Raw genomic sequence first — 16660 nt, forward strand, 5'->3', positions numbered from 1 at the left:
CAAAGGCTCCCAAAATGAATTTAAGATTTCTCACACTATCCACATCATCCTTTATTAGGAAGATAGTGTCATCTGCATATTGCAGCATGTTGACTCCTTTGTTACTTCCCTCTCCCAGGACCCCTTTTACCACCCCATGTTCTAAAGCATTGCTCATAAGAACAGCTAGAGCATCTGTAGCTAGGTCAAACGGAAGTGGTGACATTGCATCCCCCTGTCTCAACCCTTTAAATGTTTTAATGTATGGGCCGACTTCATCATTTACCTTAACACCTACATGTCCTCCTCTCATTGTTTCCATCATCCAGTCACACCATTTGTCAGGGAATCCTTTAAGATTTAGCATCTGTATCACAAACGGCTATTTTATTTTATCATATGCTTTTTCAAAATCCACTTTGAAGATTATGGCATCTTCTTTTTTCCTATGAAATGTATTCAAAGCTTCATGTAAGATAACCACTCCTTCCATTATGTATCTGCCTTTTATAAAGGCAGTTTGTGTTTTAGATATAACTGGAGACACACATCTAGCGAGCCTGATCATCAACACTTTAGTGATAATCTTAAAACTAACATTCAGTAGACAGATAGGTCTAAACTTTTGGATTTGTTTTGCTTCAGCAGTTTTTGGGACAAGGGTGATAATGCCATAGTTGAGTCTAGCAATATTAATTCTCCTTTGGCAAATCCTTCAACTAGAGCTTTAAGGTCCCATTTGACCGGGTCCCAGAATTCCTGGTAGAAGTCAGCAGGGAATCCATATGGTCCAGGACCTTTCTTCTTCTTCATCCCAAAAACCACCTCATGAATTTCTTTCAGGGTGAAGGGTGTCATAAGTTCCTCCCTATCCTGGGTGTTAATTTTCTTCATTTCCACCCCTCTCATGGTGATCCGTGTCTCCTTAGGATGCCCAAATAAATCTTTGTAGAATTTAGTTATATATTCCATTAGTTTGTCCTCTCCCTATATAACTCCATCTTCTTGCTCCGGAACCCCAAACGGACTCCAGATCTGGCCTCCCGATGAAGAACAAGAGGTGATGGCGGCTCCGTCTCGTGGAACGTGATAATTCTTTCTCTCTGATTTCTCTCCAAAAATAGGATTTTACAGCATAGGTTTCAGGGTCTGCGGGGCCACTAGGTGGGGACAACCCACCTGGGCGCGCCTAGAGGGGGGCGCCCTGGTGGGTTGTGCCCACCCAGGTGCCCCCTCCGGTGGTTCTTGGCTCCAGAAATTCTCTTTATTGATATAAAAAATCATCGCAAGTTTCGTTCCATTCCGAGAACCTTTATTTCTGCACAAAAACAACACCATGGTAGTTCTGCTGAAAACAGCGTCAGTCCGGGGTTAGTTTCGTTCAAACCATGCAAATTAGAGTCCAAAACAAGAGAAAAAGCCTTAGAAAAAGTAGATACGTAGAAGACGTATCACCCTCCCAGTGACACTTGTCCATACGGGCCAAGATTCGTTTTGAGCTTAAGCTTATCTGAAGACTGAGGGCCACCAAGAAGCGACAACAAAAGAGAAAATTGGAGGACAAACTACTAGTTGAGACTTTACACGCTTGGATGTGAGGACAAAGTACCAATTGGCACATCACACATTCTAGAAATATCTATTTTGTTACACGCCAAACTTTATAGTCCTAAACTCCATATATCTTAAGAAGTTACTAGCATCCATACCCAAGTATAGAAACACATTGGTGCTACCTACCATGGAAAATGGTATATACAAACACACTATAAGATATTTCGGAAATGATGTAAAATGTATTTGGTTGTTCATATTTACGTTGAAACCCATGTAATTAATGATTTTTTTCCTAAATACCACAAAGTAAAAAAGATGTAGATAATTTTTGGAATAAATTATAGGTGTAATTCATACTAAAATTGTATTTATAATGATAAATATGGGTATTATATGAAAACATTGTACCTTAGAGTTTTTTTGCCATTAATGTTTTTAGCTATATAGAAAAATAGTGGTCCATATGATATGTTGAATAATATACAAAGAAAGACGATAACATACATAAACAACTAGTTTAGTAATAACGAGATAAATAAGTTTAGTATAAATAAACAAAAGAGAAAAGCCTTTTGGAATCGTGTTCAGCTGAACCCACCGTGTAAGCCATTGAAATTTTCAACTGTAAGGTTATGTTCCGATTTCGCATAAAATTTGTAGAATTTGTATTTAGGGCCCCAAGTTCATTATATTTATGTTGTTTAGCCGTCAGGAATACTGTATTTTGTGATTAAGCAAGCTTCGCCTCAGGCATGCCCTTTGTCCTTCGGCCTTGGCCCGAGGCGGCCAACATACATAAATGACAATGCCCACAACACACTCAAGAATGCGGCCTGGTAGCGCCTGGCGGCACTCGACTCCTCCTTGCCTCTCTTGGTCACATCTTCTTCTTGCGCGGTTTTCTCAACCGGCCCATGACCATTACTTCACAGTAGCGGCAATTTCTATTGACGTCCACACATGCTCGGGGAGAAGCAAAGACAGGGAATGTCATCTTTTTGGCGATGTTGCATTTTTAGCTCTTAAAATTTTACGTCAATCCTATATAAGTTCCTAAGAATTACTGCTCAATCCCAAGGTTAAGAAATTTATTCTTGGTCAATTGCGTTCATATTTTTACTTACATCTATATTTAGCCAATTTTTTGTTGAGTTCAAAATCCAGAAATGTGTGGCTGGTATTACTTGACATGGTCAATGTGCTTGCTAATTTAGCAATTTTATAACACGCTCGAGAGAGGCGAAGACATGAGCAAAAGAACTTTGCGCCCTGCAACATGCACGCCATCCATGTATGCAATGTGAAATCGCTAACACATCAGTGGTACACCATCTGCAACTTGAAGTTTTACGGTGCGATTAACCAAGTGGAGACAAGGTGGCTATTGGGGTCGTCAACCATGAAGATCACAAGTGTTGCTTGTTGTTATTCTTATTCTACATGTTGGTTAATTCATTCATTCACTCAGTGTTGCTCTATACATTGTATAGCTTGCACGTGTTGCCATTGTCTACTATAGGACCAAGGGCAGATCATTCACACACATACATGATGAAGCTGAAGGGGCAATTTGTGTGGGACCACATGCGTCGGGTCTTGCTCTAGCATCGTTGAATTTGGAATAGATATTTTCGAAAAACCTATTGAACATCTGGTTATCTCGTTGAATTTGAACTATTGTTCTACTTTTTCACTAAAGGGCGCTTTTATTAACTCAAAAATGTAGCGTCAAGCGGATACAAAGCATAATGAGTAATAACCGACCTCTCCATAACTAGGATGTACAGAGCCAGTCGCGGACAGTCTGACACAAGAAAGGAAAAAAACCAAAATATTGGCACCAATAAAGTCATAAAAGACCAACATTATGCTTATGTGCAAGGAGGTGGTGGACCGATCCGGAGATTATGCTGCCACCCATGTTGGATGAAAATCTCCCTGGCCACCCACTCCAGCCGCATGCACACCACATTGAATAACGATTGGTACTCCGTCCGATGTAGCATAGACCACGTACGAAACCAGTGTGTACAACGAAAAATTACTTGCAAGGGAGCAGAGTTTTGCCATTGAAAATCAAATTATTTCTACATAGCCACGGCGACCATAATAAGGCATACGCTCTCACCCTTATTATTGTTCTGAATCTATTTGGAATACCGTCTAACCAATGACCAAAAACATTGGCAACACTTGTGGGAGGATACAAATTGGACGCTATTTGGATAGTTGACCATGTAGAACACCCAAACGTGCACTGGAAAAAAGGTGTTTGATTGTCTTGTCGTGAGTATAGAAACTATACTTCTTGCTTTCTTGCTAGTTGCAACGGGCGAGGTTGTCTTTCGTTAGCACAACTCCCCTCTGAAAATACCACATATATTTTTTAACTTTTAGTAGAATCTTGGCCTTCCAAATTTTCATGTTATTACTGGGACCTCTGATTGCATGAGAGCATGGTACAAAGAGTCGATTATGAAGGACCCATATGTAGTGAGGTTCCAGCAAAAAATATCCCGCCCTTGTGCCAGATTAATCGAAACCAATCGATAGCAGATTTTGCCATGACATAAGATGGGGGCCAATTAAATTCCGCCTAAGAGAAATATTCGGCGGGAAAGAACTGAGCACCTGCGCAAGAGTATCATTCTTATCACGAATAGTGCGGTACAAAGATGGATATTATTCCCCGGAGGATGGCATTGCCTAATCAGATGTCCTCCCAGAAATGAATCTCTGACTCGTCTTTTATCACGAAGGATCCAAAGCAGAAAAGATTTTTCTTTGCCGCCATTACACCAGCCCAAGAATGCGAGTCACCAGGTTTTCAATAGGCCCGTGACACAACCTTTTGGTCTAGATACTTATTACGCAACAGGGTTTGCCGTAAAAAGTTTGAACAACCATGTACTAAGTAAGCCATCATTCTTGACTTGAAGGTCATGAATAGCAAGAACACCTTGGTCTTTCGGCCTACAAACTACACTTCATTTGACCAACCTGTATTTTTTTTTCTTTTCACTATCTCCTTGCCAAAAGAATCAGGATCTAAAATAATTCACCCTTTGCATGACCCCTTTACCGAGTTGGAAAAAGGAAAGCATATGAAGATATTTATATCGATGAATTGTGCTATTTTCTAAAATTACTACGAGTGTTGCGGGCTTGATTTAGTTAAACGAACGAAATATCGTCTGTTTTATGAAAATCATGTCTGAACTTTACTGCATTTTGCCGTGTTTGATGAAATTCGTCTTGTTTGTTGAAATTAATCATGTTTGAAATGTATGCGAACATGGTTAGATGGCTGACTCTCACATAACTGTCCATGGACTGGTCCACCCCGCTGTCCGATTTGGGGTTCGGTGTTGGAGATGCCACTGAATTGGTCACATACTAGTACTCATTTAATATGATACAATACCAATCCTCTCTTTTCTTATCTAATTGTGTGCTACCTCAGCAAAATATCTAGTTGGCATAGATGATATTACCTAGTATGATACTTTCTTTGTAACAAGACTTAGGTCTGTTTACAGCAAGATTGCGAGTCATAGCCGCCTACGGTGACTGGTGATTGGCCACACGCCCGTTGGAGATGCTCTAAGGAGCCGTTGGAGATTGCGAGCCATAGCCGCCTACGGTTTATCCAGCGCGTCGGATATTTCACACGCCCGTTGGAGATGCTCTAAGGAGCCGTACGTGTCGAGCTATCTTAGGTTGATGCGTTAGTCCGAACGGAGCCGAGTCGAGTCATCCAAACTCACTGTACCTTGAGAGGGAGTTCCGTGAAGCAGCGCTGAGCACAACCGAATCCCCGTGCCGCAGACCAATCCTTTGTATCACTGTTGCGAGGTGGACGTTGGAATTATAACAACAGTGCACTCATAGTCGTAGAGCTTGGTCACACGATGCACCGCACCGCGCCGCACCGGCCGGGGGTCCTCGGTGTCGTGGCGCCATAAGAGCAACTCCAACGCGGCAACCCATTTCGTCCGCGCGCGTCTGCTTGGGTCGCGACGGACAGAAAAGTCAGTCCAACACGCCGACTGAAATGGGCACGCGTCCGCTTTTTGTCTGTCTGCCGATCCATTTCCGACCCGTTTCTGAGCGTCATTTGCGTCGGCGCGGACACGAGATGGACGCATGCGACGCGCGCCAACTACTCCCTCTGGCCCGCCAGTCGATGGCAGCCTCCACCATTTTCCTCCACTTTCCCCAAAACCCTCCTGCCCACGCGCGCTCCTGCCGCTCGCCATGAACGACGACCTCAATGCCGCCGCCGGCTTCGCCTCCCTCTCGTCGTCTGGCATCACGACCGCCCCCTCCAGCAAAGGCAAGCCTCGCGCCCCCCGCAAGACCGCCACCGCGCCCAAACAGAAGAAGAAGCTGACGCCCAAGGAGCAGGCCAGAGAGTCGGCGAAGAGAAAGGGCCGGAGGCACCCGGCGGACGCGAGGGACGAAGCAGCGGCCACGGCCGCCATCGCCGCCGCCGCGCAGCAGGAGGACACCAACGCCCCGTACCGCGGCGGCAACGAGGGAGACACTGATGTACCTAGGGTTAAATCCTGGCCAGCATGGGCTCGTCAATGCTGCCGTGGCCGCCAATGCCAAGATCAAGGCGAAAGAAGTGGCTCTCGCTAGTATGATGAAGGTGGATCTCAACACCGTGTCGCCAAGGAAGAGGCCGTAGTTCGAGAAGATGCAGGCCGACATGCTCAAGTTCGACGACGAGTGATCTATGGCGGCGAGCCCCATCCTTTTTTGTATGCCGGCAAGTGTGCTGGCATGACCACAGCCGTGATGACGTGGTCGAACTCTCGCCCCTTTTTGTGTGCTAGCATGTGTGCCGGCCGCTGACAAGTGCGTCAGCATGAACTATGTGATGTTTGGCATTGTATACCGGCCGCTGACATGATGCCGGCGTTAACTTCGGCCGCTGGCATGATCTATGGCTGCGGGCCTTTTTTAAATTTGTGTGCGGACATAAAATGGATTGTGGCCGTTGCGCGCACCACCGATCCAAATTTTAAACAGGACGGATGCGGAACGGGCGGCCAACCCAAACGAACAAAAGAACCGTTCATTTGAGCCAGCGCGTTAGAGTTGCTCTAATAGCCTAACAGGCCAATCCGCTCGAGGAAATTAAGCCGCCATCGCTGGCATGGACCACGCTCGATCGGACTCAGATGGCGACCGCTCTGCCGTGCGATTTAACACAAGGGTCGACGAACGTACGTGCATGGCATGTTACCACTGTCCTAGGCGCTCCTAGGCTAGCTGTTGCATGCCGTGCCGACGCTAAGCGGTAAGCTCGTTAATGGCTTGGCGCGATTGACGCATGGATCTCGCGTTCCTGCCAAACTTGGAGAGATCGATCTAGTCAAATCATCTGACTGGTGGACAGAGACAGATGTACTGTACGTACGCATCACATCATATAGGTATGAATGCTACCTGGCACACTACCCTGGCCATGGCGTACGTGTAGGTAGGAACGGAGGGACCCTCCTTCAATGCCTGGTTAAACAATCGCATGGTGTGCGGTTCAGCGGCTGCCAAGCCAACGTACGTTTTTTTTTTTGAGGGAGCCAACGTACGTTTTCGAGTCTTCGATCGAGTTCCACATGTACACTGCATTGCAATGGGACGTGGCATGGCACGTACAACTGATACCGACGCCGACACAACCGACACCAAGTGCTACATATCGCGTCACCTCCTGCATCTTATCTTAACCCGTGCAGGTCATGTGATGGAACACATCCGTAGTTTTTGGTTAGCAATCAGTGCACGCACACGCAAGATCATTAGACATGTCATGCATGGCACTGCCACTGTGCATGGAGCTTAGACTTTGAATGCGACTTTCAACGTGAATCATGCATGGCCGGATAACGTAGAAAAAGGAGAGAAAATTCAGAGTCCTCATTCCTCAAGCAACATCGCAGCATTGATCATCCGAACACGCATGCATCGATCTTATCTCCGCATCGGTCGACCTGTGGAGGGTGGGCACTTTGCACTTTGCAATGCTATAGTAGCTCAACCATACCCGAATAAGAACACATATGTAACCACAGGGAAAAACGCATGCTACCAATTAATGCGCGCATGCAAAAATTTTGGATTAGAGGAGAATCATCTGTGACTGTCATGATGTGATCGATAGAACATAGAAAAATGCAATTCTGGTTCGCCAAGCAACACTGATCGCGACGAATGTTGACCAGACATGCATTGGTCAAACTGATTATTCTCCAGATCGAGGGTATATATAGGACGCACGTACGTGCCTACCTTCACAGCATCGATCCTCCCAACTCCTAAGCTTAAGCTCAGCTTCGCCCAACACATCACCGGCCAAAATGTGGCAGTCCAAGCCAGTCCTGCTCCTGCTCCTGCTCGCCGTCACCACGGCGGCGACCAGCGGTAAGCCGCTGCTCACGAAGATCACCAAGGGTGCCGCGTCCACGGCGCTCTACACCGCGCCCCTCAGCGCCGGCCGCCCGCTGGTCCTCGACCTGTCCGCCCCGGCCATCACGACGCCGTGCAGCGGGCAGACGACGACCGTCACGCTCTCCGCCAACTCCACCGACGGCAGCAACCCGCTGTCCCCGGTCTCCTTCGCTGCCACCGCCACCTGTGCGGCGGCCCCCTCCGGCGCCGTCGGCGTCGCGGGGCTCGCGCGCTCTAGCGCATCGTTCCCGGCACAGGTCGCCAGTACACAGAAGGTGGCCAACTCGTTCGCGCTCTGCCTCCCGAGCGACGGCAGGACCGGGTTCAGCGGCAACGGCGTGGGCGCGGCCATCTTCGGTGGCGGCCCGTTCTTCCTCGCGCCCCCGGCGGACCGGCCGTCCATTACGACGCTCCTCTCCGACGGCGTCCCGCTCCGCCAGCCCTTCGCCGGGAACCCCGGCTACTTCGTGACCGCCACCAACGGCATCGCCATCGACGGGACGCGCGTGACCGTGTCCGGCTCCGGTGCGCTTGTGGTCGGCCTCTCCACCACGATCCCCTACGCGCAGCTCCGGAGCGACGTGTACCGCCCCTTCATCACGGCCTTCGACCGCGCCATGGGATCCAGCGCCAAGGTGGCGGCGGTGAAGCCATTCGAGCTGTGCTACGACTCGTCCAAGCTGGCGCCGACGCGGTTCGGGTACCTGGTGCCGAACGTGGACGTGATGCTGGAGGGCGGGACGAACTGGACGGTGGTGGGCGGCAACTCCATGGCGCAGGTGAACAGCGGCACGGCGTGCTTCGCGTTCGTCCGGTCGGGAGGCAGCACGGGGGGCGCGACGCCGGCGCTGGTGATCGGAGGGTTCCAGATGGAGAACAAGCTGGTGGTGCTGGACAACGGCAAGAAGACGCTCAGCTTCACCCAGAACCTCCCGGGCATGGGCTTCTCCTGCAGCAACTTCAATTTCACCAGGGCCGGCTAGTGATCCACATCGTTTGTTGCATGCTGTGCGTACCAGGGCTCTATGTTGAAACAATAAAGGATATAAAATACTAAATCCAATTGAAGTGACACTTTGTTTACGCTGTTAATATTAGTCAAGATATGAATTGTATGGAGGCACTATGGCAAATTTGTTTACACTTTTGTTTACGCGATGATGACAAATTTAGTTTGCAAGCACGCCCGTTTTTTTGACAAAAAAAAAAGAAGAAGAAGAACCGTGACGGATTTTGCCATGCTAGGCAACTAAACTTGTCATCCTCGAAGAACATATTTTGCCATGAAACCATTTGATTTACCATGGTAAAAGAATCTCATGTATGATTTGTAGTGGAGTCCTAATTGTATTGCAACTAATATCAGGTAAGATATAGATTGTGTGCTAATATTATGTAGGACAGAATTAGTTAGTTAGGGATGTGGAGTATCTTCTTCTGAGCTCAAATGCTCCCTAATGAGCAGAAAAATCAAAAAAAAAAAAATAGTGAAAAACTTAAAAAAATTCAAACATATGATAAAATTTGACAAACTTTTTGTATGCTTGCAAAATGTCAACATGAAATGCATTCATGAAAGTCGTGGTAAAAAAAATTGATGCTCCAAAAATGCTAGTTTTGAAAATTTGACAAACTTTTTCTATGCTTCCAAAATGTCAACATGAAATGCATTCGTGGAAGTCGTGGCAAAAAAATTGATGCTCCAAAATGCTAGTTTTGAAAATATTTTGGGGTGCTGGTTTTGTTTTTTCTGCCACAACTTCCACGAATTTCATTTCATGCTGAAATTTGTCAAAGTTTACAAAAATCATTAAGAAAATTTTGAATTATTTTACTATTATTTCAATTTTGTTGTTCATCAGGATGCATTTGAGCTTGGGATCAAAATAAGACTTTCACTTAGTTAGTGGCGACATTGATATTAAGCTTGATATTAATTAGTGGAAGGTGATAAACATGTTTAACGCTAAGCACCCAAGCGACGTATATCATTTTTTTTTTTAGAAAAACATGGACCGATCCCCGGTTCCATTAACCAGAATGAAACCACATTCTAGCCTACTGAGCCAGGTTTTGCAAAGTTGCAAAAAAAAAGTAAAATAAACGACTACAAAGCATTGCATTTTAACACGCACACGCAGGTGCAACACAGCCTTACTAGATAGCTTCAGAACCCAATAGCCTAAGCAAAGAGGCCATCACAGATTGATCGCATTCAGCGGAGGTGACGATACCTGCTCGGGGGACCAAGTGCTCTCTAGGACGGACGCAGGACTCGCGCATTGCACCTTCATGTTCTTCTGTTTTGGAGATCCGAGCTGGGGCCCCTCTGGTTGCCATTGCTCAAACCGAGAGTTGAGATTCATAAGCAGTTTGTACAGCCACTGGTTCCTGTTCTCGCTCGGCCTGCAGTGGCTCCAGAAGCGCAGGAAGAGGGAGAAGGCCTGCCTTGCTCTCTCCAGCTCCAGTGACAAGATAACCAGTTTTTGACAGTTCTCAAGATCCTCCCCAATACCTGTTTTACAGACAACCATATTGTATTGTCAAAAATAGTGGAATTTCTAATTTTCCGTAGACTCCACATGGTAGCTACACATACTGTATTCAAACATGTCCATGAGGATTTTTTTTCGTTTTTCCTGCTTTTATTTTTTAGTTATTTCAAAATTTTCAAAAATGTTTTTGATTTCATAAAACATTGTCGATCATTTCAAAAAAATGTTTGCATTTTCAAATTTTGTTTGGAGTTTCAGATAATGTTACTGTTTTCAAATATTGTTCACAAATTAAAAAAAATCATGTTTTCAAATTTTGTTTGGAGTTTCAAAAAATGTTTGACAAATATAAAACTATTTGCTTTAAAAAAATGCACTCTTTTAAAAAAACTTTGCATTTGAAATTAAAAAAATGCACGGATCCGCTATCGCCGTTAGTTCTTAATGTTTCGCGTTGCCTATTGCTCATTGACGCTCATAAACTCTTTTTTTTTTTGAAGGGTTGACGCTCATAAACTCTAGTGGCTAGCAATGCACTTTACCAGCGGGATATCTCGTGTTCGTTCCCTGGCGAGTGCACATCTTTTTGGGGAGTTTTTAGCTGCTACAGTTCCACTGGGCCGGTCAAGTCGGACTCCCATGTGCGTTTGCTCGACAATCCGCCGTAGCGAGCAGCACATAGGAGCTCATGTTTATTTTAGGAGTGTCACCCATGCATGAATGTTGAATGTCACTTCTCCATTGTTTCCATGGATATTATGGCATAATTGATGGTCATGAAATTTATACAATATTAGCTAATCACCCGTGCGTTGCAATGGGGGCAACTTTATTCTAGTAGTTTAATGTAGTTTTTCTTTTCTTCAGAAACAATAAAAACACAGATGATCACATACACTCATCCCTACGAACGCGCGCACACACACCCCACCCATATGAGCACCTCCGAGAGACTGTGCCAGCACATCTTTATATTGATAAAATCACCACAAGCCTCTTATAGTCGACGGGAGCATCTCCTCTCATTGAATGAATATCACCGAAAAGACTAAATACAGAAAAAATTTATTTGATTCATGTTGATTGCTTTGGAAGGGATTTCTTTCCACAAAACCGAGGAAATGGGGGTTGGTTTGGAAAAATTAATGGGGTCATCGCATGGTTTGGAAAATATTGCTTTTCAAGGAATTTTTGGTTTGAAAATAAATTAATAAAGTTTATCATGCGGTTTGGATTTTTTTTCCTTGATTGCTTTGCAAGTGATTACTTTACCCATGAACAAGGAGATGGGGTTGTCTTGCAAAAAAAATAAATGGTGATTATAGCATAATTATTTAAAACAAATGTTGATTGCTTTGCAAGGGATTTCTTTCACCATAAATGAGGAGGTTGGGGTTGGTTTGGAAATAAATTAATGTGGGTTATCACATAGTTTGAAAAAATTATTATGTTGATTGCTTTGCAAGGATTTTTTTCCCCCAGAAATGACGGGTGTTGGGGAACGTAGTAATTCAAAAAAAATATTACGCACACGCAAGATCATGGTGATGCATAGCAACAAGAGGGGAGAGTGTAGTCAACGTACCCTCGTAGACCGTAAGCGGAAGCGTTATGACAACGCGGTTGATCTAGTCGTACGTCTTCACGATCCGACCGATCCTAGTACCGAAAGTACGGCACCTCCGTGATCTGCCCACGTTCGGCTCGGTGACGTCCCACGAACTCTCGATCCAGCTGAGTGTCAGGGAGAGCTTCGTCAGCACGATGGCGTGATGACGGCGATGATGAAGCTACCGGCGCAGGGCTTCGCCTAAGCACTGCAACGATACGACCGAGGTGGATTATGGTGGAGGGGGGCACCGTACACGGCTAAGAGATCAATGATCAACTTGTGTCTCTATGGGGTTCCCCCTCCCCCGTATATAAAGGAGTGGAGGAGGGGGGAGGGTCGGCCCTCTATGGCACGCCCTGGAGGAGTCCTACTCCCACCGGGAGTAGGATTCCCCCCTCCCTAGTTGGAGTAGGAGAGAAGGAAGGGGGAGAGAGGGAGGAAGGAAAGGGGGCCCCCCCCCCCCCTTCCTAGTCCAATTCGGACCAGAGGGGGAGGGGGCGCACGGCCTGCCCTGGCTGCCCCTCTCTCTCTCCACTAAATCCCATTAGGGCCCATATACTCCCCGGGGGGTTCCGGTAACCCCCCGGTACTCCGGTATATGCCCTAACTATCTCGAAACCTTTCCAATGTCCAAACATAGTCATCCAATGTATCGATCTTTATGTATCAACCATTTCGAGACTCCTCGTCATGTCCGTGATCATAGCCGGGACTCCGAACTACCTTCGGTACATCAAAACACATAAACTCATAATACCGATCGTCACCGAACGTTAAGCATGCGGACCCTACAGGTTCGATAACTATGTAGACATGACCGAGACTCATCTCCGGTCAATAACCAATAGCGGAACCTGGATGCTCATATTGGTTCCTACATATTCTACGAAGATCTTTATCGGTCAAACCGCATAACAACATACGCTGTTCCCTTTGTCATCGGTATGTTACTTGCCCGAGATTCGATCGCCGGTATCTCAATACCTAGTTCAATCTTGTTACCGGCAAGTCTCTTTACTCGTTCCATAATGCATCATCCCGCAACTAACTCATTAGTCACAATGCTTGCAAGGCTTATAGTGATGTGCATTACCGAGAGGGCCCAGAGATACCTCTCCGATACACGGAGTGACAAATCCTAATCTCGATCTGTGCCAACTCAACAAACACCATCGGAGACACCTGTAGAGCATCTTTATAATCACCCAGTTATGTTGTGACGTTTTATAGCACACAATGTATTCCTCCGGTATTCGGGAGTTGCATAATCTCATAGTCTGAGGAACATGTATAAGTCATGAAGAAAGCAGTAGCAATGAAACTGTAACGATCATAATGCTAAGCTAACGAATGGGTCTTGTCCATCACATCATTCTCCTAATGATGTGATCCCGTTCATCAAATGACAACACATGTCTATGGTTAGGAAACATAACCATCTTTGATAAACGAGCTAGTCAAGTGGAGGCATACTAGGGACACTTTGTTTTGTCTATGTATTCACACATGTACTAAGTTTCCGGTTAATACAATTCTAGCATGAATAATAAACATCTATCATGAAATAAGGAAATATAAATAACAACTTTATTATTGCCTCTAGGGCATATTTCCTTCAGTCTCCCACTTGCACTAGAGTCAATAATCTAGTTCACATTGCTATGTGATTTAACACCATTAGTTCACATCACCATGTGATTAACACCCATAGTTCACATCGCCATGTGACCAACACTCAAAGTGTTTATTAGAGTCGGTAATCTAGTTCACATCGCCATGTGATTAACACCCAAAGAGTACTAAGATGCGATTATGTTTTGCTTGTGAGAGAAGTTTAGTCAACGGGTCTGCCATATTCAGATCCGTATGTATTTTGCAAATTTCTATGTCAACAATGCTCTGCACGGAGCTACTCTAGCTAATTGCTCCCACTTTCAATATGTATCCAGATTGAGACTTAGAGTCATCTAGATCAGTGTCAAAACTTGCATCGACATAACCCTTTACGATGAACCTTCTGTCGCCTCCATAATCGAGAAACATATCCTTATTCCACTAAGGATAATTTTGACCGTTGTCCAGTGATCTACTCCTAGATCACTATTGTACTCCCTTGCCAAACTCAGTGGAGGGTATACAATAGATCTGGTACACAGCATGGCATACTTTATAGAACCTATGGCTGAGGCATAGGGAATGACTTTCATTCTCTTTCTATCTTCTGCCGTGGTCGGACTTTGAGTCTTACTCAATTTCAAACCTTGCAATACAGGCAAGAACTCCTTCTTTGACTGTTCCATTTTGAACTACTTCAAAAATTTGTCAAGGTATGTACTCATTGAAAAAACTTATCAATCGTCTTGATCTATCTCTATAGATCTTGATGCTCAATATGTAAGCAGCTTCATCGAGGTCTTTCTTTGAAAAACTCCTTTCAAACACTCCTTTTATGCTTCCCAGAAAATTCTACATCATTTCTGATCAACATGTCATTCACATATACTTATCAGAAAGGTTGTACTGCTCCCACTCACTTTCTAGTAAATACAGGCTTCATCGCAAGTCTGTATAAAACTATATGATTTGATCAACTCATCAAAGCGTATATTCCAACTCTGAGATGCTTTGCACCAGTCCATGGATGGATCGCTGGAGCTTGCACATTTTGTTAGCACCTTTAGGATCGACAAAACCTTCTGGTTGCATCATATACAACTCTTCTTTAAGAAATCCATTAAGGAATGTAGTTTTGACATCCATTTGCCAAATTTCATAAAATGTGGCAATTTGCTAACATGGTTCGGAAAGAAGCATCGCTACGAGTGAGAAAATCTCATCGTAGTCAACACCTTGAACTTTGTCAAAAACCTTTTTCGACAAGTCTAGCTTTGTAGATAGTAACACTACTATCAGCGTCCTTCTTCCTCTTGAAGATCCATTTATTTTCTATGGCTTGCCGATCATCGGGCAAGTCAACCAAAGTCCACACTTTGTTCTCATACATGGATCCCATCTCAGATTTCATGGCCTCAAGCCATTTCGCGGAATCTGGGCTCATCATCGCTTCCTCATAGTTCGTAGGTTCATCATGGTCAAGTAACATGAACTCCAGAATAGGATTACCGTACCACTCTGGTGCAGAACGTACTCTGGTTGACCTACGAGGTTCGGTAGTAACTTGATCCGAAGCTTCATGATCATCGTCAGTAACTTCCTCACTAATTGGTGTAAGCATCACTTGAACTGATTTCAGTGAAGAAATACTTTCCAATTCGGGAGAAGGTACAATTACCCCATCAAGTTCTACCTTTCTCCCACTCACTTCTTTCGAGAGAAACTCCTTCTCCAGAAAGGATCCATTCTTAGCAACAAAGATCTTGCCTTCGAATATGTGATAGAAGGTGTACCCGATAGTCTCTTTTGGGTATCCTATGAAGACACATTTCTCCGATTTGGGTTCGAGCTTATCAGGTTGAAGCTTTTTCACATAAGCATCACAGCCTCAAACTTTAAGAAACGACAACTTAGGTTTCTAGCCAAACCATAGTTCATACGGTGTCGTCTCAACGGATTAGACGGTGCCCTATTTAGTGTGAATGTAGCTATCTCTAATGCATAACCCTAAAACAATAGTGGTAAATCGGTAAGAGACATCATAGATTGCACTATATCTAATAAAGTACGGTTATGACGTTCGGACACACCATTATTCTGTGGTGTTCCAGGTGGCATGAGTTTGTGAAACTATTCCACGTTGTTTTAATTGAAGACCAAACTCGTAACTCAAATATTCGTCTCCGCGATCAAATCGTAAAAACCTTATTTTCTTGTTACGATGATTTTCCACTTTACTCTAAAATTCTTTGAACTTTTTCAAATGTTTCAGACTTATGTTTCATCAAGTAGATATACCCATATCTGCTCAAATCATCTGTGAAGGTTAGAAAATAACAATACCCACCGCGAGCCTCAACACTTATTGGACCGCATACATCAGTATGTATTATTTCCAATAAGTCAGTTGCTCGCTCCATTGTCGGAGAACGGAGTCTTAGTCATCTTGCCAATGAGGCATGGTTCGCAAGCATCAAGTGATTCATAATCAAGTGATTCAGAAAGCCCATCAGCATGGAGTTTCTTCATGCGCTTTACACCAATATGACCTAAATGGAAGTGCCACAAATAAGTTGCAGTATCATTATTAACTTTGCATCTTTTGGCTTCAATATTATGAATATGTGTATCACTACGATCGAGATTCAATAAACCATTTATATTGAGTGTATGACCATAGAAGGTTTTATTCATGTAAATAGAACAACAATTATTCTTTGACTTAAATGAATAACCGTATTGCAATAAACATGATCCAATCATATTTATGCTCAACACAAACACCAAATAACATTTATTTTAGGTTCAACACTAATCCCGAAGGTAAAGGAAGTGTGCGATGGTGATCTTATCAACCTTGGAATCATTTCCAACACACATCGTCACCTTGCCCTCAACTAGTCTTTGTTCATTTTGTAACTCCTGTTTCGAGTTAATAATCATA

The 16660-nt window shown here is 44.5% G+C and overlaps 1 non-coding gene across 1 annotated transcript; it reads left to right on the forward strand.

Annotated features, from left to right (window-relative positions):
* The first annotated feature begins 7832 nt into the window (after positions 1–7832).
* On the forward strand, positions 7833–9136 carry LOC109772661 (chitinase CLP). Its single transcript, XR_005771669.3, has one exon. It is a non-coding gene; the product is annotated as a chitinase CLP (transcript).
* The last annotated feature ends 7524 nt before the right edge of the window (positions 9137–16660 follow it).

Source organism: Aegilops tauschii, chromosome 3 (assembly GCF_002575655.3).
Source record: "Aegilops tauschii subsp. strangulata cultivar AL8/78 chromosome 3, Aet v6.0, whole genome shotgun sequence".
NCBI classification, from domain to species: Eukaryota; Viridiplantae; Streptophyta; class Magnoliopsida; order Poales; family Poaceae; genus Aegilops; species Aegilops tauschii.